At 41.2% G+C, this 23037-nt stretch overlaps 1 long non-coding RNA gene across 1 annotated transcript; it reads left to right on the top strand.

The window, feature by feature from the left end:
- Positions 1 to 17114: 17114 nt before the first annotated feature.
- On the top strand, positions 17115 to 22036 carry LOC123734135 (uncharacterized). Its single transcript, XR_014391413.1, has 2 exons — positions 17115 to 17812; positions 20675 to 22036. It is a non-coding gene; the product is annotated as an uncharacterized LOC123734135 (long non-coding RNA).
- The last annotated feature ends 1001 nt before the right edge of the window (positions 22037 to 23037 follow it).

Raw genomic sequence — 23037 nt, 5'->3', positions numbered from 1 at the left:
GAATACATTGTGAAAAACTAAAATCTTTGCTCACCATTTTTGCTCCAGGCAGATATAGTACATCCGTAACTATCGGTTTCCTCATTAGCAGGGAGGAGTTTCTGCAATCAAATTGCCCTCGTGCCACAATTTTAGCAAACACAGAAAGGGGCCTATATTGGAGACCAAAATTCGTCTGGCACACTGCTTAGAGGTTCAACAACATGAATAACTTATTTCTAGCCTACAATCATCGATGTTACTACTAATGTGAAAACAAGACAAAATATGACTATTCTTGCTCATTTTAAGGCAAATTTCAAATAATTTTAACATTCATTACAGACGTCAATTGTTGTCCAACATCATGGCTCCGCTGTTGGCATCACCTTTTACAGTAGATTACCGCTGTTGTGGGCCTTTAACCATCTGTCTGACTTTGTTGTTCACACAGGAGAGATACGGGACTATCGTGGATCCTCTGGGGAGCCTCAACAACCTCTTGATGCTGAAGAGGCAGAGAAGAGTCTCTCCAGATCAGAACACCTCAATAATCACCTGCAGACATCCACAGGGAAGAGAACTCACTGCTGCTCTGACTGTGGGAAGAGATGCACCTCATCAGGCATTAAAATGAATCAGAGAATCCACACAGGAGAGAAACCCTATAGCTGTGGTCAATGTGGGAAGAGTTTTACTCAGTCAAGCAGCCTGATATCACACCAGAGAACTCACACAGGAGAGAAACCTTTTAGCTGTGGTCAATGTGGGAAGAGTTTTACTCAGTCAAGCAGCCTGATATCACACCAGAGAACACACACAGGAGAGAAACCTTATAGCTGTGGTCAATGTGGGAAGAGTTTTGGTCAATCTGGACATCTGACAGTGCACCAGAGAACACACACAGGAGAGAAATCTTATAGCTGTGGTAAATGTGGGAAGAGTTTTGGTCGATCTGCACATCTGACTCAACACAAGAGAACACACACAGGAGAGAAATATTTTGGCTGTGGTTAATGTGACAAGAGATACTCTGATAAAAGGCCTCTGATCAAACATCAGAAAATACATGGAGTTGTTTCATGATATCAATGAAATAATGTCACAATGTAGAATGTTTAAACATTGTAGTAGGAGTATTTTAATGATGTCACAATGTAGAATGTTTTAACATTGTAGTAGGAGTATTTTAATGATGTCACAATGTAGAACCCTAAACGTTTGTCCCCTGTTCTATTGATTTCAACATGATATGGATATTAGCCTCAGGGGGAAAATCCAGGCTCTGAATTGAAAGAGTTACTATTTATGAGATTTAACAAAAAGTGACTAACACAAAAGGAGTTCTGTTACACTTACCATGTTGGTGACCCACTGGAATCACAATGCAACACTTCAAAATGTAACTAGATGTTTTCTACAAATTGTCCTTTAACCAGTGATGTACACATTATTCCCAGATTCCGTGTGATTTTTGAGCTGTTAGTTTTAACAGGACGTGCAACCTCATCTCCCTCCTCTCTGCACAATTGATTTCAACATGATATCGATGAGTTATGACAAATAAGTGTTGTTCCTTTGTTTAGGGACCCCTACATTTAAATGCATCACTCCAAAATGTAGCTGACTGTCTTCTGCAGGTTGTCCTCTAACCAGTGAGGTAAAATATATCTCCATTTCCATGTGTTTTTTGTTTTGTTGTGTTAGTTTGAAGAGCAGGTTCAACCTGATTTCCCCCCAAATGGATATAAGATTTGTGTTTTGCGTTTAGCTAGTGCGTTGCTATGGATCTTTATTTATTTTGACTGCACGTTTTTCCGTATTGGAGATTAGTTTTGTTTGGGCTCGTTCCAAGGGGATGAGAGTTCTAGAAGCTAGTGGGATTTAGAAAGAGGAGAGTTCTAGAATCTAGTGAGTTTTAGGAAGACGAGAGTTCTAGAATCTAGTGAGTTTTAGGAAGACGAGTGTTCTAGAATCTAGTGAGTTTTAGGAAGAGGAGAGTTCTAGAAGCTAGTGAGTTTTAGGATTCTATAGTAAGAAAAAGGATAAAAAAATATTTTGATTGTATATTATTATTTAGAAATGTGTTTTTCTTGTTTTTAATTGTTGACACTTCTCGCTCGTTAGCACGTATAGCTCGTTAGCACGTCTAGCTCGTTAGCCCGTCTAGCTCGTTAGCACGTAGGACGCACTGATTGGTGTCACCTCGTTAGTCAGTATGTGTTACACCTGTGCTGGCTTGTCCATCTCGTTAGTGGGAAGGTGTTTCACCTGAGCTGGTCCAGGTTCTATTTAAGAGTGTCTGGCCCAGTGCTCCAGTTGTCTTGATACATGTGGAGAGTCAACACCTTTAGTTGCTCCACCTTTTTGGTTTACTTCCTGTCTTTAAGTTTGGTGTGGGTTTTTCTTTTGTTTTCCTCTTCTTGGGCAGATTTAGTGGGTCTCATGGTGGGTGTCTTTTAGGTCCCAGTTGTTGTTACTAGTCAACTTTCAGTGGACACTGAGAGAGCAAAACTGCAACTTTGTTATAATACTTTTATTGCATCAAATGGTTGTTTTATGCAACAGAATAGAGGGTTCTTAGAACTATTGTGTCTGTGTGTTCTACTGAGGATGGGCCTCTGGGAGAAAACACTGACAGGAGATTTACAATGTCTTTTGGGTGATAAAACCTAAAGAGACCGCATTCCAGAGCATGAGTTAATGTTTCTGTTCTATATGGTACCAGGGAGAGATGACCTCAGGGCCAGACCCTGGTCTCTACATAAAGAGTACTGTTTTTACAGCAGATACTGTCTGCTGAGAATTATAACTATCTTTCATACAAATCTTAACCTTGTGACCCGTTCTATACATCTGTTGTTGGTCATGTAGGTTAAAAGGGGTGTATCTTGGCTGTAAAAGACCTTTGTACTTTTGTCTCGTGGCTCTCAACGAATCATCTGGGGGTGATTCATCTCTCAACGAATCATCTGGGGGTGATTTGTCGACCAGCCATCATTTTCGTAGAACACTCAATTGATTCACTTTATATGTGTGTGTTGTATTGACCTGCTCCCGTATTAATAAGTGAATAAAGATTTAGTTTTAGAATAACGCTGACTTGTGTGATAAGTTTGTTTCCTCAATTGATATTAAAGAAATTAACCTCCACATTTGGCGATGGGGATGTGAATCTTGACCTGACTCCTGACGACCTGGGTAAATGACCTGACTCCTGATGACCTGTGTAAATGACCTGGCTCCTGACAACCTGGGTAAATGACCTGTCTCCTGATGACCTGGGTAAATGACCTGGCTCCTGATGACCTGGGTAAATGACCTGATGACCTGGGTAAATGACCTGGCTCCTGATGACCTGGGTAAATGACCTGACTCCTGACAACCTGGGTAAATGACCTGGCTCCTGACGACCTGGGTAAATGACCTGACTCCTGGCGACCTGGGTAAATGACCTGACTCCTGATGACCTGGGTAAATGACCTGGCTCCTGACGACCTGGGTAAATTACCTGGCTCCTGATGACCTGGGTAAATGACCTGACTCCTGACGACCTGGGTAAATGACCTGACTCCTGACGACCTGGGTAAATGGTGCACCAGGGATCCCTCAAACTTGGGATCTCAGGGAGACTTCGGGAACGGAGCAGATGAACCCACCTTTAATCTGAGTGGATGCCACAACTCAAACCTAATTTAAAAAAAAAGAAAGAGGTGAGCGAAACACGCAAAGTGGAGATTTTAGAAAATCCTCGCAGGCTCTGAGTGTGTATTCCTGTGTGAGGGGGGGCACCTTGGAGGTGTAAACAGGGCCCAGTCAGGAGGCTCTGAGTGTGTATTCCTGTGTGGAGGTGTGAACTGGATGAAAACTAGAATCTGTGTTTACTAGTTAAGACCATTTATGATATAGTATAAGATAGTAAGGTGCACCTGTAATTGTTTTAAACCTGGACCCCATTTTAGAAGTATTGAGAGATGTAAATGTATGACTTACATTATCCTAGGAACTAACCATGACATAGAAATGTGAAAATATTCCTGCAGGTTAAAATATTGTTGAAAAACAACTAATTGATTAGGTATGTTTGGGAATAGCATTGTGTGACTGTGATATGAGAGTTGTGTGACTGTGATATGAGAGTTGTGTGACTGTGATATGAGAGTTGTGTGACTGGTATGAGAGTTGTGTGACTGTGATATGAGAGTTGTGACTGTGATATGAGAGTTGTGTGACTGTGATATGAGAGTTGTGTGACTGTGATATGAGAGTTGTGTGACTGTTATATGGGAGTTGTGTGACTGATATGAGAGTTGTGTGACTGTGATATGAGTCTTAATCTGACGTTTGGATAGTAACATATAGAAATATGCTTAATCAGATGATTGAAATGTGGATAATAAGCGGGATGATATTTTAGAAAGCAGCGGAAGGTCTATAGTTCCTGGGAGGCTTGATTTTGCCGTGGTCTCTGGGAGGTTAGAGAACCGTTGAGGATCCCATGGTTATTGTCCGGGAAACAAAAGTTAATTTTTTGTTCTGCTGGGAGGATGTTTGGAGAGTCCTTGAAAAAGCAAATGGAATGGTTGTCGTGACTACCTGAGAATTTCTTACGTTTTATATGGATTCTGTGAATATATGAAAATATGATGAATTGTATGTGTGTATAATGATTACTAGAGATTTGATGAAGTAATACTGGGAATATAATTAGATACAATTTAAACAACCCATATGTAGACGAACGTAGGTTTTGAGTTGGTATCTTTAATGGATCATTTGATAAAGATGAGGTTTAAGCATTATTAAACAGTCTACAAAGTCTGAGCAGTTGTCTCAGAAACTGATGGGAGTGTGTCCACTTTAGGGTAAGTTACCCTAACGATGTAACTATAAAACGCTTATTGGATTTTCTCCGTCCGGGTACTACATTTCAAATACATGTAAATCTACATTTGAAATGGGGGGGGGGGGGGGTCTCCCTGGTATGAGAGGAGTTGGGGGGGAGTTTAGTTAGTTAGTTAGTTAGTTAACGAAGCTAACATTAGCTAGTTCATTATCACAAAAGTGAGAACTGCTCTAGATTGGAAACTTACGTTAATGAGTGTAAAGCCATGTTGGCTTTATGGAAACGATATACAATATATGGGAAAGAATATAGTTGAGGAAATAATCCAAACCTAGTTGTGCCTAGTTAGGACATAACGTTAGCTAGCTAGCTAACGGTACTGTACTGTAGCTCATACAACGCCGACGGTCAAACCCGGCTTTCTAATATTTACGTTCATTAACTATAGTAACGTTATGGAAGATATTCACAGAAAACCATCATTGTCTTCGTTATTCATTATTAGTATGTTATATTATTATAATAAATTATTTCGAGACATATTCAGAGCCAAACATCAACCCAACTTAACCTTTTTAACTGTTGTCGCATCCAAACTTGTCACCATCGTTTCCAGTTGTAATTGCGAAGTTCCCGGAAGAAGTCCAGCAACAACGGAGGTTCCTCGATGAACCCACCTTCTAACAAGTTCTTTGAAGAACCTTTTGGGGCTGTTTTTCATTGACCAAGAACCCTACGGTTCTTAGGGGATCTGAGAACAACTCCAGTTGAACCCTTCATTTTTAGAGTGTAGTCGGCTCTATTTACTCTCAGATTCAAACATGATGATTAGTATCAACGATCAAGTCAGCTGCTGCTGCTCCAATACAGTATGAGGTGAGACGGTGAACTGATGTTGAACCGGGCAGTCAGCTGCTGCTGCTCCAATACAGTATGAGGTGAGACGGTGAACTGATGTTGAACTGGGCAGTCAGCTGCTGCTGCTTCAATACAGTATGAGGTGAGACGGTGAACTGATGTTGAACCGGGCAGTCAGCTGCTGCTGCTCCAATCCAGTATGAGGTGAGACGGTGAACTGACGTTGAACCGGGCAGTCAGCTGCTGCTGCTCCAATACAGTATGAGGTGAGACGGTGAACTGACGTTGAACCGGGCAGTCAGCTGCTGCTGCTCCAATACAGTATGAGGTGAGACGGTGAACTGACGTTGAACCGGGCAGTCAGCTGCTGCTGCTCCAATACAGTATGAGGTGAGACGGTGAACTGATGTTGAACCGGGCAGTCAGCTGCTGCTGCTCCAATACAGTATGAGGTGAGACGGTGAACTGACGTTGAACCGGGCAGTCAGCTGCTGCTGCTCCAATACAGTATGAGGTGAGACGGTGAACTGACGTTGAACCGGGCAGTCAGCTGCTGCTGCTCCAATACAGTATGAGGTGAGACGGTGAACTGATGTTGAACTGGGCAGTCAGCTGCTGCTGCTTCAATACAGTATGAGGTGAGACGGTGAACTGATGTTGAACCGGGCAGTCAGCTGCTGCTGCTCCAATCCAGTATGAGGTGAGACGGTGAACTGACGTTGAACCGGGCAGTCAGCTGCTGCTGCTCCAATACAGTATGAGGTGAGACGGTGAACTGACGTTGAACCGGGCAGTCAGCTGCTGCTGCTCCAATACAGTATGAGGTGAGACGGTGAACTGACGTTGAACCGGGCAGTCAGCTGCTGCTGCTCCAATACAGTATGAGGTGAGACGGTGAACTGATGTTGAACCGGGCAGTCAGCTGCTGCTGCTCCAATACAGTATGAGCTGAGACGGTGAACTGACGTTGAACCGGGCAGTCAGCTGCTTCTGCTCCAATACAGTATGAGGTGAGACGGTGAACTGACGTTGAACCGGGCAGTCAGCTGCTGCTGCTCCAATACAGTATGAGGTGAGACGGTGAACTGACGTTGAACCGGGCAGTCAGCTGCTGCTGCTCCAATATAGTATGTGGTGAGACGGTGAACTTATGTTGAACTGGGCAGTCACTCATTCATTCTGTACTATGAGTCTATCAAATCATATTGAATTTTACCTTACAGTGAAATGCTTACTTACAAGCCCCTAACCAACAATGCAGTTTTAAAAAGTACAAATAAGAATAAGAAATAAAAGGAACAAGTAATTAAAGAGCAGAAGTTGAATAACAATAGCTAGACTATATACAGGGGGTACCGGTACAGAGTCAATGTGCGGGGGCACCGGTTAGTCGAGGTAATATGTACATGTAGGTAGAGTTATTAAAGTGACTATGCATAGATGATAACAGAGAGTGTGGGGGGGGGCCTTCCTCTGACACCGCCTGGTAAAGAGGTCCTGGATGGCAGGAAGCTTGGCCCCAGTGATGTACTGGGCTGTACTCACTACCCTCTGTAGTGCCTTGTGGTCGGAGGCAGAGCAGTTGCCATACCAGGCAGGGATGCAACCAGTCAGGATGCTCTCGATGGTGCAGCTGTAGAACCTTTTGAGGATCTGAGGACCCATGCTAAGTCTTTTCAGTCTCCTGAGGAGGAATAGGTTTTGTCGTGCCCTCTTCACGATTATCGTGGTGTGCTTGGACCATGATAGTTTGTTAGTGATGTGGACACCAAGGACCTTGAAGCTCTCAACCTGCCCCACTACAGCCCCGTCGATGAGAATGGGGGCGTGCTGTCTTCCTTTTCCTGTAGTCCACAATCATCTCCTTTGTCTTGATCACGTTGAGGGAGAGGTTGTTTTCCTGGTACCACACGGCCAGGTCTCTGACCTCCTCCCTATAGGCTGTCTCATCGTTGTTGGTGATCAGGCCTACCACTGTTGTGGCTTCGGCAAACTTAATAATGGTGTTGGAGTCGTGCCTGGCTGTGCAGTCATGAGTGAACAGGGAGTACAGGAGGGGGCTGAGCACGCACCCCTGAGGGGCCCCTGAGTTGAGGATCAGCGTGGCGGGTGTGTTGTTACCTACCCTTAAAAAACCTCTCTGGGCTACGCAACAGCCAGTGTAATCCCGTGGTGGGATATTCAAATACCTTAGAAATGCTATTACTTCAATTTCTCAAACATATGACTATTTTACACCATTTTAAAGACAAGACTCTCGTTAATCTAACCACACTGTCCGATTTCAAAAAGGCTTTACAACGAAAGCAAAACATTAGATTATGTCAGCGGAGTACCCAGCCAGAAATAATCAGACACCCATTTTTCAAGCTAGCATATAATGTCACATAAACCCAAACCACAGCTAAATGCAGCACTAACCTTTGATGATCTTCATCAGATGACAATCCTAGGACATTATGTTATACAATACATGCATGTTTTGTTCAATCAAGTTCATATTTATATCAAAAACCAGCTTTTTACATTAGCATGTGACGTTCAGAACTAGCATTCCCACCGAACACTTCCGGTGAATTTACTAAATTACTCACGATAAACGTTCACAAAAAACATAACAATTATTTTAAGAATTATAGATACAGAATTCCTTTATGCACTCGCTATGTCCGATTTTAAAATAGCTTTTCGGTGAAAGCACATTTTGCAATATTTTGAGTAGATAGCCCAGCATCACAGGGCTAGCTATTTAGACACCCACCAAGTTTAGCCCTCACCAAAGTCAGATTTACTATACGAAAAATGTTATTACCTTTGCTGTTCTTCGTCAGAATACACTCCCAGGACTTCTACTTCAATAACAAATGTTGGTTTGGTTCAAAATAATCCATAGTTATGTTCCAATATCCTCTGTTTTGTTCGTGCGTTCAAGACACTATCCGAAGGGTAAATAAGGGTGACGCGCCCGACACGTTTCGTGACAAAACATTTCTAAATATTCCATTACCGTACTTCGAAGCATGTCAACCGCTGTTTAAAATCAATTTTGATGCCATTTTTCTCGTAAAAAAGCGATAATATTCCGACCGGGAAAGCGTGTTTAGTTCAAAGACAGAGAAAATAAAAACATGGGGTCGCCTCGTGCATGCGCCTCAGTCTCATTGTCCTCTGATAGACCACTTACCAAAGGCGCTAATGTTTTTCAGCCAGGGGCTGCAAAGACATCATTCAGCTTTTTCCCGAGTTCTGAGAGCCTATGGGAGCCGTAGGAAGTGTCACGTTACAGCAAAGATCCTAAGTTTTCAATAAAGAGAGTCAAGAAGCCCTAGGAATGGTCAGAGAGGGCACTTCCTGTACAGAATCTTCTCAGGTTTTTGCCTGCCATATGAGTTCTGTTATACTCACAGACACCATTCAAACAGTTTTAGAAACTTTAGGGTGTTTTCTATCCAAAGCCAATTATATGCATATTCTAGTTTCTGGGCAGCAGTAATAACCAGATTAAATCAGGGGCGTTTTTTATCCGGCCGTGTAAATACTGCCCCCTACCCCTAACAGGTTAAAAAACATGAGCTGGCGCACACCCAGAAAAATAGTTTGTGAGGAGGTGCTGACTAACGGCGAATAAACTATAAACTATCAAAATAAATAAAGTCGCACACTCCATGTTTAAACTCCCAGCAATTGAATGGGTATTTACCAACGTTTCAGCATCACTGTGCCTTCCTCAGGGTGATGTCATGAATACTTGAACCAGGTTATGTAGACAAACAGTGCAATTAGTGCAACCAATGACAATAGTGAGGGGTGTGTCATAATGATTAAGTTCATTAAAATGAATTAGTGAAATTGTTAAAAAATATGACATATTAAATATATTACTGTATTGTTATCATATAGAAACATCATGGAATATTGTACATCATATTAAATATATTACTCTATTGTTATCATATAGAAACATCATGGAATATTGTACATTATATGACCATCAACATACATTATTGTTTCATTCAATTTCACATAATAAGGATATTTCATATTTTCAAGTTCAGAAGTCAGAACTCATCACCTGCTATGTAAAAGAGACAGAAGAATGCACAATGGTCAATGCTATCTGGGATCCTTGGGACATCCCTACCCTAAACCCTAACCTTAACCCCTACCTTAACCATTTTAAATGTCAACTTCAACGGGCTAGGGACGTCCCAAGGATGTATCTCTACCTGAAAATACATGATCTAAGTGATTGATAGTTGGTATTCAGCAGTCATAAAGCCTTATTTACTTTAATGAACTACTAAAATAGTGAATTTGTCAGACAGCATAGACAGCAGCTCTACACTTTATTGACTGACTGATCCATTCATCCTTCCATCCCTCCTCAGCCTTCCTCTCCTCTGAAGACCCAGTGAGGGTGGAGCTCAGTCAGAGCGCTGTTTTGAGGGACTGGTTAGGAAGAACACTTCTACAGCCAGAGAGGTGAGAGGTCACACATGGTTTAGATGGTCAATATTTATGTCCCCTTAGCGGTTCATCACGTCAGCAAAAGGTAATATGTTCCATCATCTATATTTATTTACATTAGTGCAAATTGTCCACTGATATGGGTGTAATTTCTCACCCCTTTTGGCTCTATGAAAGTTAATTTCCCCTCAGGCACACACATTTCTTCTTTGTTATTACCCGAGCCACTGCCTGTTCACCCCGCTATCATCCAGAAGGCGAGATCAGTACAGGTGCATCAAAGCTGGAACTGAAAGACTGAAAAACAGCTTCTATCTCCAGGCCATCAGACTGGTAAACAGCTTCTATCTCCAGGCCATCAGACTGATAAACAGCTTCTATCTCCAGGCCATCAGACTGTTAAACAGCTTCTATCTCCAGACCATCAGACTGTTAAACAGCTTCTATCTCCAGGCCATCAGACTGTTAAACAGCTTCTATCTCCACAGCTTCTATCTCCAGGCCATCAGACTGTTAAACAGCTTCTATCTCCAGACCATCAGACAGCTTCTCTCTCCAGACCATCAGACTGATAAACAGCTTCTATCTCCAGACCATCAGACTGTTAAACAGCTTCTATCTCCAGGCCATCAGACTGATAAACAGCTTCTATCTCCAGACCATCAGACTGTTAAACAGCTTCTATCTCCAGACCATCAGACTGATAAACAGCTTCTATCTCCAGGCCATCAGACTGTTAAACAGCTTCTATCTCCAGACCATCAGACTGATAAACAGCTTCTATCTCCAGGCCATCAGACTGTTAAACAGCTTCTATCTCCAGGCCATCAGACTGTTAAACAGCTTCTATCTCCAGGCCATCAGACTGTTAAACAGCTTCTATCTCCAGGCCATCAGACTGTTAAACAGCTTCTATCTCCAGACCGTCAGACTGTTAAACAGCTTCTATCTCCAGGCCATCAGACTGTTAAACAGCTTCTATCTCCAGGCCATCAGACTGTTAAACAGCTTCTATCTCCAGGCCATCAGACTGTTAAACAGCTTCTATCTCCAGGCCATCAGACTGTTAAACAGCTTCTATCTCCAGGCCATCAGACTGTTAAACAGCTTCTATCTCCAGGCCATCAGACTGTTAAACAGCTTCTATCTCCAGGCCATCAGACTGTTAAACAGCTTCTATCTCCAGGCCATCAGACTGTTAAACAGCTTCTATCTCCAGGCCATCAGACTGTTAAACAGGCATCATGAAATCATTGGCCCTTTAATAATGTTTACATATCATTTCTCATCTCATATGTAGAAACTGTATCTCAGTCTATGCTGCTCTGACATTGTTTATCCATATATTTATATATTCCTAATTCCATTCCTTTACTTAGATTTGTGTGTATTAGGTATTTGTTGTGAAATTGTTAGATATTAATTGTTAGATATTCCTGCACTGTGGGAACTAGAAGGACAAGCATTTCACTACACCTGCAATAACATCTGCTGAACACCTGTATGTGACCAACAACATTTGATTTGTTATGAAGGTCATTTGTGTAAAATGTACTTTTCCCCTCATTCACCCCATCTCTTTACATTGCTGATGCATAATCAGTGGCCTGACTGTGTCAAAGGCCCATCCTGGTAGATCTGAACCTAATGCAGCTTGGAGTGATCGGAAGTCACATTTAGGTGCCAGGTGTAACTGAGGCCATAGATGCTCCATATACATTACTTTGAGTGTTTTATATAATATGACTAAATGTGTTTCTGTGTTGCAGGGACAGTCAATAAATGGAACAGCAAGGCCACAGAACATGACATAATCAGAGCTGTGGGAGACCACCTCAAGCCCCTGGTAGAGCCGGGGGTGGTGTTTACCACTCCACCACGCCTTCAGCAGGCTGGAAACGTGGGATTGATACAGTTTTTCATACTAAGGTGGACCAATAGTTTGTTGATTGGTCAGTCATTGGGTTAATTTGTTTTACAATATGTTCAAATCAAATCAAGCTTTATTTATACAGCACATGTCAGACATGGATGCAACACAATGGCTTCACAGGAAAAAACTATGAAAATAATCAGAAATATTTAGTACACAAATATGAGGATAAAAAACAATAATAACAACTGAAAGACTAATGAGCATTGTAAGGAAATGCCATTGATTAAAATATCAACAATATGATGCAATATCCAACCCAAAATATAACTTGTTTTTTAGGAGGGGCTCTGAAAGACACTATGGGGGTGTCCACTGAAAGTTGACTAGTAACAACAACTGGGACATAAAAGACACCCACCATGAGACCCACTAAATCTGCCCAAGAAGAGGAAAACAAAAGAAAATCCCCCACCAAACTTAAAGACAGGAAGTAAACCAAAAAGGTGGAGCAACTAAAGGTGTTGACTCTCCACATGTATCAAGACAACTGGAGCACTGGGCCAGACACTCTTAAATAGAACCTGGACCAGCTCAGGTGAAACACCTTCCCACTAACGAGATGGACAAGCCAGCACAGGTGTAACACATACTGACTAACCAGGCGACACCAATATGTACCCAAGACACATTTCAGTTGAATGCATTCAGTTGTACAATCAATCAATTCAGATCAAATTTATTTATATAGCCCTTCTTACATCAGCTGATATCTCAAAGTACTGTACAGAAACCCAGCCTAAAACCCCAAACAACAAACAATGCAGGTGTAGATGCACGGTGCCGAGGAAAAACTCCCTAGGAAAAACTCCCTAGAAAGGCCAAAACCTAGGAAGAAACCTAGAGAGGAACCAGGCTATGAGGGGTGGCCAGTCCTCTTCTGGCTGTGCAGGGTGGAGATTAGAACAGAACATGGCCAAGATGTTTAAATGTTCATAGATGACCAGCAGGGTCAAATAATAATAATCACAGTGGTTGTCGAGGGTGCAACAAGTACCTCAGGAGTAAATGTCAATTGGGTTTTCATAGCCAATCATTCAGAGTATCTCTACAACTTCCATTTCACATTATAATCAACTACAATGATTCACCTTCACCAATATAAACATGGTGTCTACTGGCTGTCAACAATTAAAAACAAGAAAAAACACGTATTTCTAAATAATAATATACAATAGTATTATTTGTTTCTCCTTTTTCTTTCTATAGAATCCTAAAACTCACTAGCTTCTAGAACTCTCCTCTTTCTAGATCCCACTAGCTTCTAGAACTCTCGTCTCCTTGGAACGAGCCCAAACAAAACTCATCTCCAATACGGAAAAACGTGCAGCCAAAATAAATAAAGATCCATAGCAACGCACTAGCTAAACGCAAAACACAAATCTTATATCCATTTGGGGGGAAAATCAGGTTGAACCTGCTCTTTGAAACTAACACAACAAAACAAAAAACACATGGAGATGGAGATATCTTTTACCTCACTGGTTAGAGGACAACCTGCAGAAGACAGTCAGCTACATTTTGGAGTGATGCATTTAAATTTAGGGGTCCCTAAACAAAGGAACACAACACTTATTTGTCATAACTCATCGATATCATGTTGAAATCAATTGTGCCGAGAGGAGGGAGATGAGATTGCACGTCCTGTTAAAACTAACAGCTCAAAAACCACACGGAATCTGGGAGTAATGTGTACATCCCTGGTTAGAGGACAATTTGTAGAAAACAGCTCGCTACATTTTGAAGTGTTACATTTTGATTCCAGTGGGTCACCAACGTGGTAAGTGTAACACAGCTCTTTTTTTGTTAGTCACTTTTTATTAAATCTCATAAATAGTACTCTTCCATTTCAGAGCCTGGATTTTCCCCCTGAGGCTAATATCCATATCATGTTGAAATCAATAGAACAGGGGACAAACGTTTAGGGTTCTACATTGTGACATCATTAAAATACTCCTACTACAATGTTTAAACATTCTACATTGTGACATTATTTCATTGATATCATGAAACAACTCCATGTATTTTCTGATGTTTGATCAGAGATCTTTTATCAGAGTATCTCTTGTCACATTGACCACAGCTATAAGGTTTCTCTCCTGTGTGTGTTCTCTTGTGTTGAGTCAGATGTCCAGATTGACCAAAACTCTTTCCACATTTACCACAGCTATAAGGTTTCTCTCCTGTGTGTGTTCTCTGGTGCACTGTCAGATGTCCAGATTGACCAAAACTCTTCCAACATTTACCACAGCTATAAGGTTTCTCTACTGTGTGTATTCTCTGGTGTACTGTCAGATTATCAGATGTAGTAAAACTCTTCCCACATTGATCACAGCTAAAAGGTTTCTCTCCTGTGTGTATTCTCTGGTGTAAAGTCAGTTCTCCAGATTGACCAAAACTCTTCCCACATTGACCACAGCTATAAGATTTCTCTCCTGTGTGTCTTCTCTGGTGTACAGTCAGAATGCTTGATGTAGTGAAACTCTTCTCTCCTGTGTGTATTCTCTGGTGTAAAGTCAGTTCTCCAGATTGACCAAAACTCTAACCACATTGACCACATATATAAGGTTTCTCTCCTGTGTGTCTTCTCTGGTGTACAGTCAGAATGCAGAGGTCTCGAGGTCAACTATTTTTGATGTGTTTTCGCGTATCATTTTCTCCAGACCATCGGCACTTTCGTTTATCTTTGCAGAGACAGCATCGATTATGTTGATCTGTAGTTCGCGCAAAGACAATTCTTTATGTGTCTTTTTGGGTGCAGGACTATTGACTGCATTTTCAGAATCAACCGAATGTCCAGAATCCTCCATTTCTTCTCCTGAGGAGTCAGGTGGCGGTTTTTCTCCAACGTATGAGTGCTCAGCTAGCAACTGCCTTCTCCTCCCTTTGCTCTTTCGCACATTTTTTCCTTCCATTTCTCAAAGTTATGAATCAAATTATCGGTCAACTAAGTGTTGTTCTCTATTGTGTTTACTATAAGCCAAGTTCCGTTACATTTAAGTAAGTTTGAGAGGGATAAAAGTTAAGGTTACTCGGAGCAAGCTGAAATCTCGTCTACACTCGCCGCCATCTTCCAGCGCCCCCCCCAGCCCAGGTGTGTCCCATTTCACTGACGACCCTCCCGGCTCCGCCCACCGACATCCTATTAAGGAAGAGCAAAGAGAAAGAATTCAGCAGACAGAGTGGGAGGGTCACAGCAGTCTGGTGATATACCAGGGACTGGGGATGTAGTTAGGTTTGTATACAGTCTGGTGATATACCAGGGACTGGGGATGCAGTTAGGTTTGTACAGTCTGGTGATATACCAGGGACTGGGGATGTAGTTAGGTTTGTACAGTCTGGTGATATACCAGGGACTGGGGATGTAGTTAGGTTTGTATACAGTCTGGTGATATACCAGGGACTGGGGATGCAGTTAGGTTTGTATGCAGTCTGATGATATACCAGGGACTGGGGATGCAGTTAGGTTTGTACAGTCTGATGATATACCAGGGACTGGGGATGTAGTTAGGTTTGTACAGTCTGGTGATATACCAGGGACTGGGGATGCAGTTAGGTTTGTATGCAGTCTGGTGATATACCAGGGACTGGGGATGCAGTTAGGTTTGTATACAGTCTGATGATATACCAGGGACTGGGGATGCAGTTAGGTTTGTATGCAGTCTGATGATATACCAGGGACTGGGGATGTAGTTAGGTTTGTACAGTCTGATGATATACCAGGGACTGGGGATGCAGTTAGGTTTGTATGCAGTCTGGTGATATACCAGGGACTGGGGATGCAGTTAGGTTTGTATGCAGTCTGATGATATACCAGGGACTGGGGATGCAGTTAGGTTTGTATGCAGTCTGATGATATACCAGGGACTGGGGATGCAGTTAGGTTTGTATGCAGTCTGGTGATATACCATGGCCTGGGGATGTAGTTAGGTTTGTACAGTCTGATGATATACCAGGGACTGGGGATGCAGTTAGGTTTGTACAGTCTGGTGATATACCAGGGACTGGGGATGCAGTTAGGTTTGTATGCAGTCTGATGATATACCAGGGACTGGGGATGCAGTTAGGTTTGTATGCAGTCTGATGATATACCAGGGACTGGGGATGCAGTTAGGTTTGTATGCAGTCTGATGATATACCAGGGACTGGGGATGTAGTTAAGTTTGTACAGTCTGGTGATATACCAGGGTCTGGGGATGCAGTTAGGTTTGTACAGTCTGGTGATATACCAGGGACTGGGGATGCAGTTAGGTTTGTATGCAGTCTGGTGATATACCAGGGACTGGGGATGTAGTTAGGTTTGTACAGTCTGGTGATATACCAGGGACTGGGGATGCACTTAGGTTTGTACAGTCTGATGATATACCAGGGACTGGGGATGTAGTTAGGTTTGTACAGTCTGGTGATATACCAGGGACTGGGGATGCACTTAGGTTTGTACAGTCTGGTGATATACCAGGGACTGGGATGCAGTTAGGTTTGTACAGTCTGGTGATATACCAGGGACTGGGGATGCAGTTAGGTTTGTACAGTCTGGTGATATACCAGGGACTGGGGATGTAGTTAGGTTTGTACAGTCTGATGATATACCAGGGACTGGGGATGTAGTTAGGTTTGTACAGTCTGATGATATACCAGGGACTGGGGATGCCGTTAGGTTTGTACAGTCTGGTGATATACCAGGGACTGGGGATGTAGTTAGGTTTGTACAGTCTGGTGATATACCAGGGACTGGGGATGCAGTTAGGTTTGTATGCAGTCTGATGATATACCAGGGCCTGGACATGCAGTTAGGTTTGTTTTCCTCTAGCTACTCTCCAGTTTGCTCCCAGCAGCGTTAATAGAACATAGATCACTGTTCAACTAGGCTGCAGAGTTCCTATTTTGACAGATAATTCAACCAGTGTGACCAGTGGGTTTCTTTAAATGAATGAATATGAAACTGCCTTAAATACAGATGTGAAGGACAGTATGTTTTAAATTCTCACTCAAAATATGCACTGCTCTTTTTCAACGTCTCAATATAATATTATTATTTAATGAAAGGAATGAAAAATACATTTGTGTGCAACAACAACTGCGTTTCCCTCCAGTCAGCAGACGGCGATGTGCGTCTTTCAGGCGATGCTGCAGCGTGACGTATAATCTAGTGGACGGAACACTTCTTCAACAACATCTAGTCAGCCACCTCGGTAGCCAACAGCCGAAACATTTAGACTGTTTCTGTGCATATTTGCCTCTGTTTTTTAAATATACTTCTGACATCTAGTTAATTTCCCCCATTTAAATGTTATAGGTACATTGTTAGTCAACTAGCTGGCTTGATAAATTAGCCTAGCACTAAACTAGTCGCTCATGCTAACTAGCTAGCTAGCTAACATCCCCGAACATGAGCTCCCTAAACTACTCCCCTCCTGTTAAAGAAGAGGAGGTCTGCTGGACGGAGAAAGAAGCTCTGGGGCTGAACATTGTCGTGAAAGAGGAGAAGGAAGAGGAGGATGTCACAGTAAAACAAGAAGTAGAGGGTGAGGCTGTTACCGTGAAAGAAGAAGAGAAAGACGTTTCAGTGAAAGAAGAAGATGCGTTCAGAGTGAAAGAGGAGGAGGATGTTACAGTAAAAGAAGAGGAAGAGGTGAAAGAGGAGGATGTAGTTTTTGAAGTGAAGGAGGGGAAACAGGGAGAGAGAACTGTCATATTGACAGAGGAGTCAGGAGATCTGATTACCACCAGTAAGTACTGTCTTAAAAACGGGCTCTAACTGCAAAGGTTTTGAACGAATGTGTTGTTTTAAAGCAGCATGCTACTGAAATTCTATACTTGAAAATGTTGTTCTGTACTATAGGAATTTATGTTATAATATAATGTTGAAACTACATTTTAAATCCCTGAATGCTGATTGGCTGACAGCCGTGGTATATCAGGCCGTATACCATGGGTATGACAACATGTATTTTTACTGTTCTGATTACGTTGGTAACCAGTTTATAATAGCAATAAGACACCTCAGTGATAGATGGCCAATATACCACGGCTAAGGGCTGTATCCAGGTACTCTGTGTTGCGTCGTGCATAAGGACAGTCTTTAACCGTGCTATATTGGCCATATACCACACTTCCTCTGGTCTTATTGCTTAACTGTAACATGTGTATACCATCAGAGTCCCTCCCACCACAAAATCACAACTTAATTGTCTCACAGAATGGCAAACAAGTTATAAATGAAACTTTTGATGTGTGTCTATTGTAGGCCTTGTGTGGAGTGTGTATACCAACAAAAAGCAGATTTCTAAATAATGTTGGAGAAATACATAAAATAAGTGTCACGTCCTGACCATAGTAACTGGTTATTTTCTATGGTAGAGTAGGTCAGGGTTTGACAGGCGGTGTTTTGTGTTTTTCTATGTTTTCTATTTCTATGTGTTAGTTCTAGGTTTTCTATTTCTATGTTTTTTTGGGCGGTTGATCTCCAATTGGAGGCAGCTGGTCCTCGTTGCCTCTGATTGGAGATCATATTTAAGTAGGGGTTTTTCTTCCTGGGTTTTTGTGGGCAGTTGCATTCTGTTTAGTCTCTGTACCTGACAGAACTGTAAGTTGATAATTTCCTTTTGTTATTTTGTCATTAGTGTTTTGAGTAAATAAATATAATAATGAACACTCAACACGCTGCGTTTTGGTCCCCTCTATACGACGCCCGTTACAATAAGAAGCATTATTGAAATGAAATGGACACGTGTTATGGGGAGACTGAACATATTAGCAAAAGGACAAGCGTTTTGGGGAGACTGAAAATATTAGCAAAAGGACAGTTTGTAAGTCTTCAAAATAACAATTTTGAAGGAAAGGTGTGGCTAAACAAAAAAATATAATTTAGAGAGATAGTAATGTCCATTATTACTTTAGAGATGAAGTGGGACACCAACAAAACGTTATTAACAATGGATCAACTGCAGCCTATAACACTGACTGGAATAGTAATATATATTATTATAGAGCTCTGATCAGCCTATAAACATGATCTATTATTATAGAGCTCTGATCAGCCTATAAACATGACATTATCTATTATTATAGAGCTCTGATCAGCCTATAACATGACATTATCTATTATTATAGAGCTCAGATCAGCCTATAACACTGACTGGAATAGTAATATATATTATTATAGAGCTCTGATCAGCCTATAAACATGATCTATTATTATAGAGCTCTGATCAGCCTATAAACATGACATTATCTATTATTATAGAGCTCTGATCAGCCTATAACATGACATTATCTATTATTATAGAGCTCTGATCAGCCTATAACATGACATTATCTATTATTATAGAGCTCTGATCAGCCTATAACATGACATTATCTATTATTATAGAGCTCTGATCAGCCTATAAACATGACATTATCTATTATTATAGAGCTCTGTTCAGCCTATAAACATGATCTATTATTATAGAGCTCTGTTCAGCCTGTAAACATGACATTATCTATTATTATAGAGCTCTGATCAGCCTATAACATGACATTATCTATTATTATAGAGCTCTGTTCAGCCTATAACATGACATTATCTATTATTATAGAGCTCTGTTCAGCCTGTAAACATGACATTATCTATTATTATAGAGCTCTGATCAGCCTATAAACATGACATTATCTATTATTATAGAGCTCTGATCAGCCTATAAACATGACATTATTTATTATTATAGAGCTCTGCTCAGCCTATAAACATGACATTATCTATTATTATAGAGCTCTGTTCAGCCTATAAACATGACATTATCTATTATTATAGAGCTCTGTTCAGCCTATAAACATGACATTATCTATTATTATAGAGCTCTGCTCAGCCTATAAACATGACATTATTTATTATTATAGAGCTCTGTTCAGCCTATAAACATGACATTATCTATTATTATAGAGCTCTGCTCAGCCTATAAACATGACATTATCTATTATTATAGAGCTCTGTTCAGCCTATAAACATGACATTATCTATTATTATAGAGCTCTGATCAGCCTATAAACATGACATTCTCTATTATTATAGAGCTCTGCTCAGCCTATAAACATGACATTATCTATTATTATAGAGCTCTGATCAGCCTATAAACATGACATTATCTATTATTATAGAGCTCTGCTCAGCCTATAAACATGACATTATCTATTATTATAGAGCTCTGCTCAGCCTATAAACATGACATTATCTATTATTATAGAGCTCTGATCAGCCTATAAACATGACATTATGTATTATTATAGAGCTCTGATCAGCCTGTAAACATGACATTATCTATTATTATAGAGCTCTGATCAGCCTATAAACATGACATTATGTATTATTATAGAGCTCTGATCAGCCTATAAACATGACATTCCCTGAGAGATTAGATTTGGAGCTCTTCATCATTTGTTTTTAAATCTCACCGTCACCAAGTTTATTATTAATGATGTAATGTTGTGAAAACTGACCTCAGGGTATTGAGGGATCTAGTCTAGATTAAACCTCATAGGAAGACATTTTTATTTAATGCAGGTTTCATTCAGGTCTCTGTTTAACTAGATACTCTGTTTGTCTTTGGCAGGAGAGAGACCAGACTCTGACAGCAGGAAGAGTTCCTCAGGGGAAACAGACCCAGAGACGCCTAACCAACACCACTGCTCCCACTGTGGAAAGAGTTTTAGGTGGTTAGGGAGCCTGAAAATGCATGAGAGAACACATACAGGAGAAAAGCCCTACCACTGTTCCCACTGTGGAAAGAATTTTACTCAGTTAGGGGCCCTGGTTGGACATGAGAGAACACACACGGGAGAGAAGCCTTATCACTGTTCCCACTGTGGAAACAGTTTTAGGTGGTTATGGGTCCTGAAAAAGCATGAGAGAATACACACGGGAGAGAACCCTTATCACTGTTCTCACTGTGGAAACAGTTTTAGGTGGTTAGTGAGCCTGAAAACGCATGAGAGAATACACACAGGAGAAAAGCCTTTCCAATGTTCCCAGTGTGAAAAGAGTTTTAGGTGGTCGGGGACTCTGAAAAAGCATGCGAGAAAACACACAGGAGAAAAGCCTTTCCAACATACTAATACACAGGAGGAGAAGACATACCACTGCTCTCATTGTGAAAAGACATTTTCCTAGTCAGAGGACCTGAAATCACACGAGAGAATAGAGAGGCTGTGTTCTGACTTGTGTTTCTGACTGAGAATTTGTCCACGGCCAGGATTCATAGGGCCAGGGTGTCCGCTATGGACGCCTGGAAAAAATCAGCAGTGGACATTTCTGAACGTTTATCCAACAGACCTGTACATCCATGAATGGATCTCTATAATGTGTAACTATTTCTGATGTATGTGTTGTGATGAATTGTTTAATAGATGTACTATGTTAGGTATATTTATCTGTGGTTTAATTTCAACAGATTTTACTGATGCTATTAGATTGCTGTGTGGGGGGAGTTTTATATATACAGTGCCTTCAGAAAGTATTCACACCCCTTGACTTGTCCCACATTTCGTTGTGTTACAGCCTAAATTTAAAAAATATTTTTATTTATTTTTATTTCACCTTTATTTAACCAGGTAGGCCAGTTGAGAACAAGTTCTCATTTGCAACTGCGACCTGGCCAAGATAAAGCATAGCAATTCGACACATACAACAACACAGAGTTACACATGGAGTAAAACAAACATACAATCAATTATACAGTAGAAAAATCTATATACAGCATGTGTAAATGAGGTAGGATAAGAGAGGTTAGGCAATAAATAGGCCATGGTGGCGAAGTAATTACAATATAGCAATTAAACACTGGAATGGTAGGATGTGCAGAAGATGAATGTGCAAGTAGAGATACTGGGGTTAAATGGATTCAATACCCCATAATGTCAAAGTGGAATTATGTTTTTGGAAATGTTTACACATTTAATTAAAAGCCTAAATAAGTTCAGGAGTAAAGATTTTGCTTAACAAGTCACATAAGTTGCATGGACTCACTGTGTGCAATAATAGTGTTTAACATGATATTTGAATGAATACCTCATCTCTGTTCCCCACACATACAATTATCTGTATTGTCTCTCAGTTGAGCAGTGAATTTCAAACACAGATTCAACCACAAAGACCAGGGAGGTTTTCCAACGCCTCGCAAAGAAGGGCATGTATTGGTGGATGGGTAAAAAAAAGCAGACATTGAATATCCCTTTGAGCATGGTGAAGTTATTAATTACACTTTAGATGGTGTATCAATATACCCAGTCACTAACTCAGTTGCTGGAGAGGAAGGAAACCGCTCAGGGATTTCACCATGAGGCCAATGGTGACTTTAGTGTTTAGTGTTTAATGATTGTGATATGAGAAAACTGCGGATGGATCAACAACATTGTAGTTACTCCACAATACTAACCTAAATGACAGAGTGAAAAGAAGGAAGCATTCCCAGTCAGAGGACCTGAAATCACATGAGAGAATAGAGAGGCTGTTGGCACTAAAGTAATACTACAAAAGAATGTGGCAAAGAAACAAACTTTATATCCTGAATACAAAGCGTTATGTTTGGGGAGGGTTTGGAGGGTTTGGCTGGCCGGGACGTCCTTGTCCCATTGTGCTCTAGCGACTCCTTGTGGTGGTCAGCATGCACGCTGACTTCGGTCGCCAGCTGGACAGTGTTTCCTCCGACACATTGGTGTGGCTGTCTTCCGGGTTAAACGAGCAGTGTGTCAAGATGTGCAGTGCGGCTTGGCAGGGTCGTGTTTCAGAGGACACATGGCTCGACCTTCGCCTCTCCCCGGAGTCCGTAGGGGAGTTGCAATTGGATATCATGAAATTGGTGAGAAAAAGGTGTAAAAGTACAAAAAAAAAAATATATATATATATATATATACACTCGTACTGAAATTAGATTTTTCGATGATCTGGCAGATGTGAAAACCATGTAAACACCTGCAA

This window comes from Salmo salar, unplaced genomic scaffold, assembly GCF_965601325.2.
Source record: "Salmo salar unplaced genomic scaffold, fSalSal1 ptg000432l, whole genome shotgun sequence".
Lineage (NCBI taxonomy): Eukaryota > Metazoa > Chordata > Actinopteri > Salmoniformes > Salmonidae > Salmo > Salmo salar.
Note: the sequence above shows the minus strand (reverse complement) of the source record. Positions and strands in the feature narration are given on the sequence as shown.